The sequence below is a fragment of the Curcuma longa genome, chromosome 17, assembly GCF_044706935.1.
Source record: "Curcuma longa cultivar G26 ecotype Majalengka, Jawa Barat chromosome 17, ITB_CL_G26_1.1, whole genome shotgun sequence".
NCBI lineage: Eukaryota > Viridiplantae > Streptophyta > Magnoliopsida > Zingiberales > Zingiberaceae > Curcuma > Curcuma longa.
In genome coordinates, this window is record NC_133877.1 from 9696190 (window position 1) to 9713854 (window position 17665).

Consider the following 17665-nt stretch of genomic DNA (forward strand, 5'->3'; position numbering starts at 1 on the left):
TACTAACTAGGACTTCATCTTGTATCACTCTTATTTTATCAAAATTTCATCTTCCTACACATCCAATCACTATTCATTTATAGAGACTTCCTCTTACTATCTAATATATATGTTCCCTCATACACTTATCACAAACTAATCAAATACATTATTCAATTTAACCTTTTATATATAGATCTAACATCAAAATTAATTGATTGCACCAACAACTCATTTAGGATGTCTCCATTTATGTAGAGCTTGCTTTTCCCCTAGACCCATTGTCTATCAAGGTCAGGCTGTCCCTCCCCATTTCTATTCCCTCTCAATGGTCTAGGGTCTGTCTATGTATAATATGAATAGATGCAGGGATAAAGGAAAACCTGTCTCACCCCTCTAGAGCTCTCGTTAAATGGACAACACATTAATCCATATCATTCTTATCAATTCCCCTCGGATCTCTGTTAGCTAGTTCTAATGCATCCTTTATCAAGTCCCAATTAAGTTTTCCATAAGCTTTCTCCAAATCTTTTTTAATTATCTTAAAATTAAGTCAGCTCACATGAAGCTTCACATCACAAACCAGTTCTTCTTCTTCCTCCTTCATCTTCTGCACGTATAGCGGCTGATCTACTATCTCGCCTTTCTAATGCTCATAAAAAGCACGATATTTATGATCCTGTTGCAGGTCAAAACTAATAGTGGAGCTGATAATGTTTCTTTGCACCCACCATTAATTTTCACTGCTCCCACCACCACCCTCTTAGCTTTTACCCCGTCACATCACCTTTCAAAGCGCTTGTCTCCATGGACACAGAAGCCCTAGCATGTGTGCAGTCTTGCAGAGCCCATACTCTCTCTCTCTCTCTCTCTCTCTCTCTCTCTCTCTCTCTCTATTTGTGTTTCTGAATTTTCTCATTGGTGAGGGGTGCAAAAAGGTCAGGTCCCAGGAGATGAATCATGGATCATCCCGTCCCTTCAGCTTTTCAACTTCAAGTTGAAGTAGAACTAGTAGAGCAGCCTGAGGTGAGGCCCCAAGCAAAATTTCCACAATCTCCTGAGCATGCCTGCCTGCAGAGGTCCGTACGCTTTCGGAATCTTTTTCTCTCACAACCTCCAGACCTCAGCCCACTCGACGCGACCCAGCTCCCCAGGCCACGTACAGTGATCAACCTCCCTCCCTCCCTTCCCTCCCTCCCTCATGATTCTTATCTTCTTCTTCCCCTTTTTAACCGCCATCGATCCTGCCTCTCTGGTTTAATTACCGCGACGAGGATTATTATGGAAAATTCTCAAACGCGTGTGGTTGGATCTGATTAATTAGAGTGCGTTTTTGCAGGTTGATTAGTTGAGGTTTACGAGATCTGAGGGTTGTTAATGGAGTTCCTGCCCGATCCTGATAGCCCTCGCTCCAACAACAGCGGGGGCAGCAGCCCGAACAGTAGCCCCAAGAACTTAGTGGAAGTGGCGCCGCCGTCTTCGTCGTCGGCCACGGCGGGAGCTTCTTCTTCTTCCTCCTCCGCTGCGGCGACTCCTTCGCTGAGCCGGTATGAGTCGCAGAAGCGGCGGGACTGGAACACGTTCGGGCAGTACCTGCGGAACCACCGGCCGCCGCTGTCGCTGTCGCAGTGCAGCAGCGCGCACGTGCTGGAGTTCCTGCGCTACCTGGACCAGTTCGGGAAGACCAAGATCCACTCGCACGTGTGCCCCTTCTTCGGCCACCCCAGCCCGCCGGCGCCCTGCCCCTGCCCGCTCCGCCAGGCCTGGGGCTCCCTCGACGCCCTCATCGGCCGCCTCCGCGCCGCCTACGAGGAGAACGGCGGCCGCCCGGAGACCAACCCCTTCGGCGCCCGCGCCGTCCGCCTCTACCTCCGCGAGGTCCGCGACGTCCAGTCCAAGGCCAGAGGCATCAGCTACGAGAAGAAGAAACGCAAGAAGCCGCCACCTCCTCTTCCTCACCAACAACACCATCCTCCTCCGCCGCCGCCGCCGCCCGCAGCTGCCTGATCCATTCTATATATGGTCATCATGCGTTCGCCTCCTTCCTCCCAGATATGCTTTAATTAGATTTTTACCTTCTGTCTCCTGATTTGGTCACCTTTATCATTAATTTATGCCTTCATTTTCCGACGATCGAACATTTTCTCGACTCATATATATTAATCAGAAGCATGTAATCAAAGAAACTAAACGCCTGGTACAATAATCTATCTGCTTTCTCTTCCCCTCCGAAGAGGGAATAGAGATGCATGCCATGAAACCTCTGTGATCATGCAAAGGACGACGATCCATGATGACGTGATCGGCAACAGTTAAAGAACAAACAATGAAAGACGCTCAGTCATCACCGATCATGGCAACTTTCTTTCCTTCTTATAGATAGATACATTGATGAAGACCTCACAGCAAGTATCATGTCAGCAGGCTGCCACTCGCATATCTATAACTTTCACAACTGGGAGTGATCAGTGCTGCAAATCCTCAGCTACTTCTTTTTCTTTTTCTTTTTTTTCCCAGTTACTTTCCCATTGTAATTCCATTGATTTTGCCCAATTTCCATTTCCTTGCTTGCAACAAAGCTCTCTCATTCATCATAAGAGTGAGAGACCTGACCATAGGATTCTTCTTCCATTTCCAAGGACTTCTCATTATAATCTGACACTTGCAATCTTTGTTCTCGCTTTTGGCAAAAAACATAGTCTTTTTGCTCTCTCGGGAAACCAAAAGCTGATGCCAATTCATTATCAATGCTTGCACTAGGAAAAAATAGTGGATGAACAGTTTACTTATGATGGGCGTACTGTACCAAAAAGATCAATTGATGGAATGTGATATGATCTTTAAATATAAAAATATAAATATTATTTGTGTTGTAAAATATAATCTGGCCGACCACACAAGATTGTGGTTTAATAATATTTTGCTACGATTGTTTGGCGTCATGTACTGGATTTGGAGTGATGAAAACCCTTTTAAATCCTACCACTGCCACCACTGTCATTGCGAGAATACTAAACCATTTTTAGCCTCTAGAACACTCTGTGAGAGTAGTTGGGAGTAGTGTAATTAATTTGTATTTTACATTGACCGTACTGGCTTGTTTATCTTCAGAAATTCCCTTGATTTGATCAATAAAAACATCACCACGTGCTAATTACAGTATAATAGTACATTACACTCCTCCTCCTCCCAAAATAAAGTTACAATAATGATTTTTAATGAGTCAAGAACTTCTCTGTCCATGCATGAAATATGAAACCTAGCTACAAGTTTTTTTTAGCAGTCATTAACTAATTAAGCCATTAATTGTATGCCTTAATTTATGTTTTCCAATTACACTTTCTTGTTCATATGAAAATCTCAAAGTATGTTCAGTGCTCATCACTGTTTATTTAACTATACAGTTAAATAGTTGTCTTGTTTATGGAAGGATATATCAAGAAATGAGTGCACTATAACATTTTTCATATCAAGACAGAAATGAATATGTAAGCTCCATTAGTTTAATACAATCGTACTAAAACTTTTCAGGAAGAGAATATAAGCATGCTATTGTGTTCTTCACTGTTACTATACTATACAATATAATTGCAAACATAGATATAATTAATTACAACATGTAACCTAACTTTACCACTTTTAATTTAACCATACCTTAATTTTAGTTTTTAGAAATCTTTATCTTTTTCCTGCTATTAAATTTGTCATCTAGCTATGATTAATTTGTTATTACTTGTTTTTAAACCAAACAATGATATACTTTAGGTTTGGTGTATTGCTCTTCTTTTATCTGAAATAGTATGTTTATTTAATTTTATTTTTGTCATACTTAATTGAGGATGAATAAAATAGTGTTACAATTAAATTTAAAAAATATATTCAACTTAGTTGTTACTGATAATGTGGCAATTGAGTATGATAAATGTTATCATTTTAAAGATGTCAATGCTTAGTAATTGGATGATAAGTTTAATGGAGGAATTGAATCAAATTTTTATAGGTTGAAACTGAAATTTTTAATAGAGGAAAATGTGATCCTTTTTTAGTTCAAACCCTAACTGAAGACTTGTTTACAGAAAACTTAATTTTTGATGACCTTGTTTAGTATGCCAATGGAAAGGGAATACATCTTTTAACGAATATCGGTTATAAGTTATATTTCTTTTCGACAAGATATATATAATGACTTGTATTTTGATCTTGCTTGGTGTTCTATTAGCATTCGATTTACAAACTCAATTTTATAGGGAATGTTCACCAGATTGAATTTAGAACAAAGAAACTGCACAAAATGAGTAGTGAGTTAATTTGTTAGCATGTTTATCAGTTGATTTGCAAGTAAACTAGAAGAAGCTAGCTAGAAATACTTGTTTGTGGATTTTTGTGAAATGACAATCAATTTTGGTAGTGTGGTTTTATCTTGACATGGAAAATATTACCATGTGAATCTTATGGCATTCGACTTTCATATTTCTAGTATCAACAATGATATCGTTGTTTGTTTCCTACTATCGAATATGTAAGATAGTTACCTAATAGGATACTGAATCTCGATCTTCAGTCATTTACATTATTTGCCTAATCGTAAGATAATAACTATAGCGAGAGTAAACAAGAATTTAGAGAGGAATACTCATTCCCTTTTAGGTAGAAGATGGTGCAAGAGGTTGAGATGAATTGATCAGCTAATGAACATATTCAGTGAAGCGATACTGAAATTCATTAGTCGATCGACAAGTTAAGCACCATTCTTTTCCATTTGTTATCGTATGAACCATCACTTGTTATCGTATGAACGGTAAAGAAGAATTGTAGTAGTCTTTTGACAAGAGTAGAAGACAAAATAATGTAGTATTACATGGCAAACTGGCAAGAAGTGTTTGTGCAAAACTGAATTTAGCCATTGGTGCAAAGGTTATTTCTCTACAACCAACTCCTTTCTTTAGTTTTCATCTTGAATGCATCGAATAGGTTTCCTTTTCCCTCTTTGAGGCATGTCAACCAAGTCCCCGAGTGTGATCGAGTTCTTTCCGGATATATAACTCCTTGTTGAAAGAAGAATAACTATCGAATATCGGGTGTTGAGGATGATGATCCAATAACACAAAAACATATCGATCATTCTTTGAATTTTCTTTAATAGGTATTTTATCATACCAAGATCATACCTAGTTTTGATGCCAAGTAAAAAATGATAAAATTTGGATATTTCTTTCGTCGTAAAATGAAGATCGGGTACATCACAAGAGATAATTTTATCATAGTTCGATGGTAGATTTTCGTCGCATCATATATAATTAAATTGGAAGTTTATGTTCTTTTCGTTTTTTCCTCCTCCTTTTTCTTTCGTTTTCGCTAAAGATGTATTTTTCACCTTTCTTTTCCCTCCTCCATTCGCACTTCAAAGTAAACACATCATTAGGTTTTCCTAATAGTCTTTGGCTGCATACGAGGAAAGAGTGATTAAGCAAAGTTATATCCAAGGTTAATTTACGAGCTAGCCAGTTATTCGTAGCCTAAAGAAAGAGTTTATCATTCATATATATATAAACATATATATGCAATTTAATTTATCAAAATAAAACTTCACTTTTAATCTAACTTTATCCAGATTTTAGCGAAACGACTAACAAATTATAATGACTCTCCATATGTCGAGTTAGTTACATGATCTGAATTTTCCTCCCTCACTTTTGGCGTTCATTAGTGATACTTATTGGGCTTATTTGGTTCGAGATTATGATAACCTTAGTTATCTATCCAAGCAAGATTGTTTGATTTATGATGTCACGATCAATTTCTAAGTAATGCAATATTACTATCACATTAGCAAAATGTCAGCAAAGGAATTATAAATCCAAGAATGCAATTACTTCGGCAGAGCGAGGCTTTTCTTGATTCTGAGATTAATGAGAATCAGTCGCAGTCGATCTTCGAGTGCGAGCAACGAATAGCGAGGGTAGTGGTGCCAGCTTGACGTTGTTGTCGTTCCTTCGTGCGTAAGACTCGCCGAGGGTTGGTCATCAAGAGCAAGCAATATGAGGGCAATGCTGATTGGATGTCATCGTCGTTCTTTTGTGTAGAAGGCTCGTCCAGGGACGGCCGTTGAGCGCGAGCAATAGGACGACATCGGCTTAGCGTTGTTGTCGTTCCTTGGTGTGGAAGGCTCACTAGGGGTCAGACGTGGCAAGTGATAGCACCGGCGCACAATCGCGTGCGAGAGGGACAAGGACACTTATTTTTTAACTTAAATTTTTTATTAAAATTTTGATTAATTATCAACTCTTAATTATAGTTGAGATAAACTAAATAAATTTAGTCTAAAATCTAACAAAATTATTCCTTTTTTTAAATAAAAAAATTAAAATATTATTTAAATTTATTTATTTATATATATCACTATTAATAATAATAATATTATTATATATTTTATTTTCTAAATTCTAAACTCTATAATTTTTAAATTAAGTTATACATCAAAATCTTCAACCAAACAAATTTTCATTATATTACCTAAATTGATTCAAATAATATTAAATTATATTTTATTCTAATCACATAACTAAAGTTATGTATGATAACTTGAACAAAACACACTCTTAGATTTACACTCTTGAAAAATTTTAGTGATCTTTCCACTTTAATTATTTTCTTGTTAGTATTTTTCTTTTCTTCTTCTTTCTTATCATCCTTCTTCTCCTTTCACTTCCTTCTATTTGGAATCCTCCTTTCTTTCTCTCTTCCGCCGGCCCTAGCAAGAGATGAACAAGATTGATTTGTGTTTTGGTGCCGCCTCCTCTCCTCCTCTCTTAAAGCCACCGGCCCTAGGATGAGAAGAGACAGAATTCTATTTGGGGGGTGGATACGAGGTTTTATATAGAGGCTACAACAGAGACCTAGATGAAGAATTGATTTAGGCCTCCTGATGGGCTTGGGCTTCCATGTTCGACCCGAACACCCAACTCAAGTCCATCAATAATAACTCATTCTACTAAATGGTTATTATTGAACTACCGCATCAATCTCATATTACAATATGTGCTCCTTCTTATTATGAGTGCATTAATCTCCCTGTGTTTAAAATATCGTATGTCTGTTAATTAAATGAGTTACTTACAACTCAATTAATTAACTTCTAATTCCAAGAGTAGTACCACTCAAATTTATTATCATGTCGGACTAAATCCACCTGCAGGGTTTACATGATAATCCTTATGAGCTCCTCAAGAGGACATCATCAGCCTAAATAATTAGGACACAGATTCCTTCTATAATCAACAACACACTATATAAATAGCACTATCTCTCAACTCATCAGACCTATTGATTTAACGAATAAATCTCACCCATTGACAAGTTAAAGAAATAAATACTAAGTATATGTGCTTGTTATTATATTGGGATTAAGAGAACGCACATCCATAATAACAGAGGCCTTATCCTTTTATATAGTTAGTATAAATCGAACAACCTCAAACGGTCCTACTCAATACACACATAGTGTACTAGTGTAATTTTATAGTCAAGATAGACTAATACCAATTACACTACAACCGTTTCAATGGTTTGTCTCAATCCATCTTGGTTGTGAGCTACTATTTATAATTTATAAGGAACTGATAACATAAGCTTCTATATGGCACCACACACCATGTTATCTACAATATAAATTAATTGGACAATTACATTAACATATATAAAGAATATAAAATGCAAACATTTGACCAAAGTGATATTTATTTCAAAATAGATGTTCATACAAAAGCTAGGCTTATAGTATACATCCTAACAGAAAGAGCATAGGGAGCTTCACCATTGACTGCCCAACTATATCCGGGTGGACCATCAATTGGAAACTTAGATGATCGAGCTAAAAAATCAATTGAAACAACTGATCAGAGACTTTAAAGAGATCAAGACTACAATAGAGAAGGCTCAAGCTGACGCTGAGGTCGCCCAAGCTGAGATGGAGAAGTTATGCCGAGAGATCAAGCTCCAATCTGAGAAGATTTGCCAGATTGAGCAGAGCTTGGAGAAGGCCCAAGCCGCTTTTTAGGTTTCGGAAGAAGAGACCTCAAAAGATAGAGAAAAAGTCAAGGATTTCAAGAAGGGAACTACCCAAACAAAGGGGGAACTAGTGTTCTTCCATGCATAACAAGGAGAGCTCCACCGCGATCTGCATGAAGCAATTACAAAGAGGCAAGACCTGGAACAGCAGTTAGTCGAGGAGAAGGGGCAAAGGGAGAAAATTGTCTCAGAATTGGAGAAAACAACTTTTGATCTAGACGTTGTTAAAAAAGAGTTGGGCCGACTACAAGGCAGGTGAAGAAGAACGTTGGCAAGAACAGAAGGTAGCTTTCCTTGTTTCCCAAGAATATTACGACTTGTTAGGTGTTCAAACCAATAGGATGTTGCAATATCGTTTTGAAGGAGTAGGTAGCCAATTCTTACAATCTAGCCTCATAGCCTGGTATACCGATTTGAGCTTCTTAGATCTGAAGAAGGTATGGGATAGTTTGCCTTCCTCCAAGAAACAAGATTAGCTATTATTCCTTTTGCTTTAATGGCTTGTTGACTCTCTGTATCTGTCCTTTCACTTTGAATGTAATAATTTTGATCAAAGAATGAATATCTCTTTCTTGTCATTTCTTGTCTTTACATTAGTCCTTAATGTAACGAGTCTTCGAAGAATGGGAACATCCTTTGCGTAGTAATATTGATGAAGTAGTTGATAGAGATATGCCAACTCTTGATAAGGTCAAGGCATAACTTGAGTTGGAGGGCTTTGTGTTTATAGTAAGATAATATTGTGAGCTAAGGGCTTGGTGCTCCATGGCAGTCATAAGGCTATGTCACGATCTCGGGGCTCGGTGCTTCATGCTTATTGTAAGACTATCTTGTGAGCTCGGGGATCAATGCTTCGTGCCTGTCATGAGGCTATGTCACAAGCTCGAAGTTCGGTGCTCTGTGTCTATCGTAAGGCTATGTCGCGAGCTTAGAGCTTAGAGCTCAACGCTCAGTGCCTGTCATAAGACTATATTGTGAGCTCGAGGCTCGGTGCTCTGTGCATGTTGTAAGATTAGGTCGTGAGCTCAGAATTCGGTGCTCCGTGTTTGTCGTAAGATTATGTTGTGAACTCAGGGCTCGGTGTTGCGTGCATGTCGTAAGACTACGTTGTGAGCTCGGGGTTTGGTGCTCCGTGTCTATCATAAGACTATGTAATGAACTCGAGGATCGGTACTCCATGCCTGTCATAAGTTGTTGTCATGAGCTCGGGGTTCGGTATTTCATGCATGTCATAAGACTTTGTCATGAGCTCGAGGATCGATGATCTGTGCTTGTCGTAAAGATCATCACGATCTTGGGGCTCGGTTCTTCGTGCATGTCGTAAGGCTATGTTGTGAGCTCGGGGCTCCGTATTTGTCGTAAGGCTATGTCGCAAGCTCGATGCTTTATGTTTGTCGTAAGGCTATATCGTGAGCTCGAGACTAGATGTTTCATGCCTATCATAAGACTATGCTATGAGCTAGGGGCTCGGTGCTCTACATCTGTCGTAAGACTATGTCGGGAGCTCAGAGCTCCGTGCCCATCATAAGACTATGTCACGAGCTCAAGGATCGATGCTCCGTACCTATCATAAGGCTATGTCACGAGCTCGGGACTCAGTGCTCTGTGCCTATCATGAGACTATGTCGCGAGTTCGGGGTTCGAGGTTCGGTGCTCCATGCGCTTGTCGTAAGGCTATGCCGTGAGTTTGGAACTCGGTGCTCCGTATCTGTCATAAAGCTATATCGCATGCTGGGAGCTCAGTGCTCTGTGCTTGTCGTAAGGCAATGTTGCGAGCTTGGGGCTCGGTGCTCCATGTCTATTATAAAACAATGTCACGAGCTCGAGCCTCAGTGCTTTGTACCTGTCGTAATGTTATGTCCCGAGTTCGAGTCTCGTGCTCGGATACTAATTTTTAGGATTGAACTCGATGCTAAAGGCGGGATGAATAACATTAAGAATTTTATGAGCTAATATTTAAAATTAAAAGCATAAAATAGACAAAGAATATTTACAATGGAATAAAGAAGCTAACTAATTTAATAAGATTCAATAAAAATTAACTTGTATTATTACAAAGCATGCGACGTTTAATACTTAGCAATATTTAGTAATTCAAGCATGCAAGAGCAATCAAGACTTTTTGAATATGTACAACTAGTAAAAAGTAAAACAAGATCAATTTTTAGGTAAGGATCACACGTGCAAGAAAAAAAAAGTGATTCTTATTTTTTTTATCACCTTTCCAGAAAATCTCTAGAGGTGGAGAAACTCTAAAAAAAGAATCTAAAAATTTTAAGTGTGCAAGAACAAATGTATGATAACAAATTAGTAAAGATATATGCTAAGATTGCTGATTAAAGTTAAAGCATGGAGTTGTTGTACGTTGTCACAGTAGAGCACGAAGAGCACACGAGTATGCAGAGAGTAGTCAAGAAAGAAAGAGTTTCGATTGTAAAAGTCTTTGCCCCGAGCTTCCTTTTATAGAACTTTTGTCGATGTTGACGTGGCAGATCTCCGATCGACTGAAACCTCTCCGATCTTTTGGAAGATGTTGATGTAGCTGCAACTTCTATCTGATAGATAATGTCATCCACAGTCTTCGATTGACTGGACTCCCTCGATCGTCTGGAGCTAGATCAAATCTCATATTGACCGGCTCATCCGGATCGCTAGATTTCGTCATTCCCGATCGCTTGGAAGCCATCTCCGATCGCTTGGAAGTTGCAGTCACCCCACTTCTTGCTTTGGTTGCTTGGACCCTCCTGACTCCATTAGTCAATGTTTATCCCCAACCAATCGTCCAGACTCCTTTCTAGTCGCTTGGAATCATCAAAACTAGCTCCCCTACATTAGTTATACATAATGAATATGATATGAAATTTAAAGTTACTCGAACTTACCTTAACTAGATGTTCAGCTCCTAGTTGTCCCATCTAGATTTAGTGTTAAGATTTAGTTCCTAGATGACTTCACTTGGACTTGCTTGTTAAGACTTTAACTCCCAACTGACCCCACTTAGACTTGCTTGTCAAGACTTCATCTCTCAGTTAACTTCACTTACACTTGATCCATCTAGTTCCCAATTAGAATTTTCTTATTTGGTTCCCAATCAAGTCTTGTATCACCTAGCCTTGCTAGGACTTCGCTTCTGCCTGGCTCCCAACCATGTCTTCCTTGTCTAGTTCCACTAGAACTTTCATCACTTGGTTTCTAACTAGGATTTCTCCACCTGTCAAGTGACCTGCACCTACACACTTGACACAATTTCATTAGATCACCACAAGATTGACTTTAATCTTAGTCGTATATCAAAACTTGGGTTCGAAGTGATGCTCCAAGCACTAATAGAATTTAGTTATACTGAGGAAGATAAGGTAAAAGATCTACTCTTTTTTGACCTACCCATCTCAAAGCCTTACTCATCTTAGTTCAAATCATCTTCATAACAGTCATCCCTATGGCTTGAATTGTCTCCACGAGAATCTGATCCTACGTAAGTTTGAAACTCAACTTCTACTCTTGAAAATGAGAATTTTCTCTTCTATTTCATTTGATTATGATTTACCTATTGCCTTACAAAAAGGAATAAGAGAGTGCACTAAATATCCATGATATCTGTTGATCAAATCTATGTCTTTTCATTTTTTTTTCATCTTACAGAAGTTTTTTAACAAATTTAAATGTCATCCCAATTCCTAATATCTTTTTTGAGGTTTTATCTAATGAGAAATGGAGAGAAGCTATGAGAATAGAGATGGAGGCACTTGAAAAGAACAAAATATGGGAAATTGTGGAGCTACCAAAAAATAAAAAAGTAGTGGGATGCAAATGGGTGTTTATTGTGAAGTATAGATCAAATGGTCTCTAAAGAGATACAAGGTGAGGTTGATTGCTAAGGGCTACTCACAAATCTATGGAGTGTACTATCAAGAATATGAATTGCATCGGTGGCTAAACTGAATACAGTAAGGATTCTATTGTCCTTGACCTCAAATTTCAACTGGGATTTATGGACTCAAAGGAAGAGATATATATAGAGATTCCACTGAACTTTAGAGGAGAGATCAAAGGGAGCAAGGTTTGTAAATTAAAAAAAGACATTATATAGACTCAAGCAATCTCTAGCTTGGTTTGGTAGGTTACAAAAGTGATGCTCAATATTGGGTATAAACATAGTCAAGGGTAATCATACATTATTTATCAAACACACAGCTTCAGAGGGAGTTACTATTTTTTAGTGTATATTGATGACATAATTATTACTAAGAACGATGAGAAAAAAAGGAGGCCTTTTATCTTGAAATACCATTTGGCAAAAGAATTTGATATCAAAGACTTGAGGATCTTGAAATACTTCCTTAGAATAGAAGCAACTCGATCTCGACAAGATATTTTTATTTTTCAATACAAGTATATGGTTGATCTCTTGAAGAAAACTGATAAATTAGCATGCAAACTTGCTTCAACTCTGATTGATTCCAATTACAAATTTAGAGAGGTGAATGATAATAAGGTAGTAGATATCTATTGAAAAACTAATATATTTAATACACGCTCGGTCGGACATTGCCTATGCTGCAAGTGTGGTAAGTTGGTTCATGCATTACCCTAAAGAAGTTCATCTACAAGTTGCAAATCGGATACTCCACTATTTGAAAACTAATCTAGGAAAGGAATTTTATTCAAGAAAGGTGAGGAGTTGATTCTTAAAGCTTACACTGATGCAGACTATATAGGATCTCTAATTGATAGACGTTCCACAACAAATTATTTCATGTTCCTAGGTGGTAATCTAGTCACGCAGAGGAGTAGAAAACAAAATATGATAACTCGGTCAAAGCTATGACTCAAGGTGTATGTGAACTACTATGATTGAAGATCATCCTTGAAGATCTCAAGATAAAGTAGGAAGAGCCTATAAGACTATATTGCAACAATAAGTTTACCATCAATATTGTTCATAATCTAACACAAAATGACAGGACAAAGCGCATCGAGATCGATAAACACTTAATAAAGGAGAAGTTAGATAATAAGTTGATTTGTACTCCCTATGTGCCTATAACAGAGTAACTGCATATGTGTTTACAAAGGGACTTAATGGACACGACTTCTCAATGATCATATCCAAGTTGAGAAAGGACAATATTTATTCACCAACTTGAGGGAGACTGTTAGAAAGTTGACAACCATTTTAAGATAATTTATTATAAAAATCTCTTGATATAGGAAATCTCTTATCATGAAAAACTCTTGATAAGGGAAATCCCTCGATGAGAATCTCGTATCATGAAAATCCCTTAATATGGAGAATTGATAATAACAATTCAACATATTATTTTGTACTTATACTTGACGTTTTAATCCTTTCATATGCTTAAATCCATATTTATATTATATTATATTTCATGAGCAAGGGTTTATTTTGCGTTGTATTTCAATTTCTTTCTAATTGATAGCATTTTTACTGAAATACGAGTGTATCTTGTTTTGTAAGCATCAAAGTAGAAATTAATCGAAGTTCTAGACACATACAAAGGAGAACAAGGTCTAGTCGTGCCCCTTGACATGACCTAGTCGTGTCCCTTGTTGATTCCTATGAGTCAGCTGACTAGGCTCTCTACATTGGCTAACACAACCTAGTTGTGCTCATGACACGGTCATGGTGCGTAGTGGTGGTTCACCACTTAAAGAACTTAGTTTTCTCTGAAGGAGGGATCCTTCAGATCTAGAGTAGCAAGTAGCTTCTTCCTCATCCTTCTCCACCTCCATCTAGATCCCCATCATCCTCTACCTCACCCTGGTTGGGAAGGCTCATGCATGCATAAGGGAACGCAACATTGGGAGAGGAGAAGAGGTTGTGGAGGTCTTCCACCCTCTTCTACTCCCTAAGCCCATCATTCGACCATCCTTCATCCACAAGCACTTGTAAGCAGAAAAAATAATACATGCACAACATCGAAATAGCAGACTGATGAAAATATAAAGAGCAGAGTTAAGAATAGTTATCCGATTGAAGCGTCGGCACGCCGACTGTCCCTAGAGAATTATTGCCGCCTCACAGTGCAAAGGCTCGCAGGCAAGATTCTCCCAAGATACAACAACCACTCGCGTCGTTCGTAGGTGCACTCCAAGACGAACGTCGCCAGCGGACTCAACCTCAGATCGCCAAGCACAAAGCCTCAGGAACAGATGGAAAGAGAAGGGAGAACGAACGAGAAAAGCACTAGAGAAAATCTCTTATCTCTTTCTTTTCCTTCTCTTCACGCACATATATATATCCGCCGAACAGGTGTTCACGCAACAGGAAGAAAGGTCGCGCTCGCGAGGAACAGGCGGCGCTTCAAGTTCGTGCGTAAGGAAAGGAACAGGCGGCGCTTCAAGTTCGTGCGTAAGGAAAAGAAAAATGAATCAATAAACAAAAATAAAATAAACCAAACCAAAATAAAAACCAAACCGGGCTAAAAACCAAACCGGGCTAAATGTTTGAATTGAACTAAAGGAAAAATCAACAATCCCCCACAAATTCAAATCATTTTGGTAAAACAAAACATGTTCTGAGGCTTTGTCGTAATGAGCTTTTAGTGAAAATACCTTTCGGTTTTAATTTTCACCTAAGTACACCAATCTTATTCACACAGGTTTGAAGTGAACTTAGTCTTGAACTTAAACCTTTTATATGTGAAAATCAATTGACAACAACTCATCACAGGCGACGGTTGAATCCTTCTAGGTTGGTGCATTACGGCCATGCCACCGAATCTTGTTTCATAAGTGGTAAAGAGGGTTGCCTAGACCCCCCACACTGCGGCCCCACAGTTACACTTACATAGGTGAGTTCTCCAAGGATGTACTGCAAGCATCCTGTCATTAAGACCTTGAACTCATTAAGAGCACTAAGCTCATCCTTACTAGCAGTCAAGCATCTATCCAGGGAAGAAACTATGAGATTACATCTCAGTCTATTTATGCTTATGGTTCACCCTTATAGCTTGTTTATACCACATTGAACCTACTTCTCGGGATCTCCAATCAGATAGGTTGGGTTGCTGCTATAGATGAACTAGAATAGGCCTCAGTCCCATTTCCTTACTGGATCTCTTGATTTTTTCAGAATCAAGTCCTTTTGTGAGTGGATCAGCAATATTGTCCTTTGAACTTACAAAGTCCAACGACACCACTCCTTGAGACACTAGCTCACGAACAGATTTTAACCTTATTCGTACATGTCTCTTCTGTTTCTGGTTATACTTGGAGCTTCTAATCTGAGCTATTGTTGTTTGATTATCACAGTTCACTGAAATAGGAGGTATTGGCTTCATAATCAAGGGAATTTCAGTAAGAAGATCCCTTAGCCAATCAGCTTTAGTTATTGTGGTATCCAAAGCACACAATTCTGCCTCAGATGTAGAACGGGATATAATTGTCTGTTTAACAGACCTCCAAGCAATGGCACCGCCTCCCAGTGTAAAAACGTAACCAGTAACGCCTTTACACTCAGCAGTGTCGGCTATCCAGCTAGCATCACTATATCCCTCCAAGACTGCAGGGAAACTCCCATACCACAATCCCAAGGATATAGTCCCCTTCAGGTATTTGAGTACTCTGTCTAATGCATCCCAATGTGTTCTGTCCGGACAGCTGGTAAACCTGCTCAACTTTGTTATTGCAAAAGAAATATCAGGTCTAGAACAATTTGCCAAATACATTAGACTACCAATTATTTGGGAATATCTTAATTGAGACACTACCATGCCACTCTTATTCTTGTGGAGAGTCTTTGAAGGATCATAGGGTGTGACTACAGATTTTACGTGGCTATAGCCATATTTCTCTAACACTCTCTCAACATAGTGTGCTTGAGAAATTGCTATTCCATCAGTTGAGCGAGTCAACTTCAACCCTAAAATCATGTCAGCACAACCCATATCTTTCATATCAAACTTTCCACTCAAGAGCGCCTTTGTCTCATTAATAATAGAAAGGTTGGATCCAAATAGTAAAATATCATCTACATATAAATATAAAATAATGCATTTATCACCTTTCATTTTAGTGTATACACATTTATCAGAGTCATTTATTTCAAAGCCAAATGATAGCATAGCTCTATCAAATTTTTCATGTCATTGTTTTGGGGCTTGCTTCAAACCATAAAGGGATTTTTCTAACTTACATACTTTATTCTCGTTTCCAGAAGCTACATATCCTTCTGGCTGATCCATATATATCTCCTCTTCAAGATCTCCATTAAGAAATGCAGTCTTGACATCCATTTGATGAACCTCAAGATGATATATGGATGCTAGTGCTATCAACACTCGGATTGTAGTAATTCTGGTAACAGGAGAATAAGTGTCAAAATAGTCGATCCCTTCTTTCTGTTTGAATCCCTTAGCAACTAGGCGAGCTTTGAATTTATCTACTGACCCATCAGGTTTTACTTTTCTCTTAAACACCCATTTACATCCTATGGTGGTGCATCCAGGAGGCAAATCTACTAACTTCCAAGTGCCATTAGAGATAATAGAGTCCATTTCACTTTTAATGGGCTCTTTCCAGTGCTTGGCTTCAGAAGAAGCCATAGCATCTCTATATGTTATAGGATCACCTTCTATATTATAGGTGACAAAGTCTTGACCAAAATCTGTAGACACACGTTGCCTCTTGCTTCTTCTCAATTCTGTACACTCGCTAGATTCATCTAGTCTAGAGTGACTTGAGGAAGGTGCACATACTGAGGATAATGGGACCTCTATGGAAGCAGACTCATCTCTAGCAGGAGTACTAGAAATAGACTGAGGTGTTCTTGTCTTCATAGGAAATATATCCTCAAAAAATGTAGCATCACGAAGTTCTACAATAGTATTTGCATCTATTCCATAAATTTCTGATTTAATAATCAGAAATCTATATGCAAGACTATTCTGAGCATAACCCAAAAAGATACCATCTACAGTCTTCGGGCCAAGTTTTTTCCTTCTGTGTTCAGGTACTAGTACCTTTGCAAGGCACCCCCACACTTTAAGGTATTTCAAACTTGTCCTTCGATCTTTCCAAAGCTCATATGGGCTTTTATCCCTTGACTTCATTGGTACTCTATTTAACACATGACAAGCTGTGTATAGAGGCCTCCCCCCACATGAAGTTGGGTAATCCAGAACTGCCTAACATGGAATTAATCATATCTGCAAGGGTTCGATTTTTACGTTCTGCTACACCATTAGATTGAGGACTATATGGAACAGTGACCTCACGAATTATACCTGAATCTTGACAGAATTTTTGAAACAAGTTTGAGGTGAACTCTCCACCCCTATCAGACCTTATCCTCTTAATGGTTTGATTTGTTTGATTTTCAGCTTCAGATTTAAAGATCATAAATTTATCTAAAGCTTCATCTTTAGTTTTCAGCAAATAAACATAACAATAACGAGAGTAATCATCAATAAAAGTAATAAAATATCTTTTATGGTCTCTCGTTATCATGCCGTTAAACTCACAACAATCAGTATGAATCAATTCTAAAATATTAGAATTTCTATCAACTGACTTAAAGGGTTTACGGGGTTGCTTATATTGCACACAAACTTCACATTTTTTCTTATCATTTATTGCATGCTTAGGAATCATGTCA

The 17665-nt window shown here is 38.3% G+C and overlaps 1 pseudogene; it reads left to right on the forward strand.

Moving 5' to 3' along the window:
- The first annotated feature begins 721 nt into the window (after positions 1 to 721).
- Positions 722 to 2200, forward strand: LOC141848658 (protein LIGHT-DEPENDENT SHORT HYPOCOTYLS 4-like; annotated as a pseudogene).
- The last annotated feature ends 15465 nt before the right edge of the window (positions 2201 to 17665 follow it).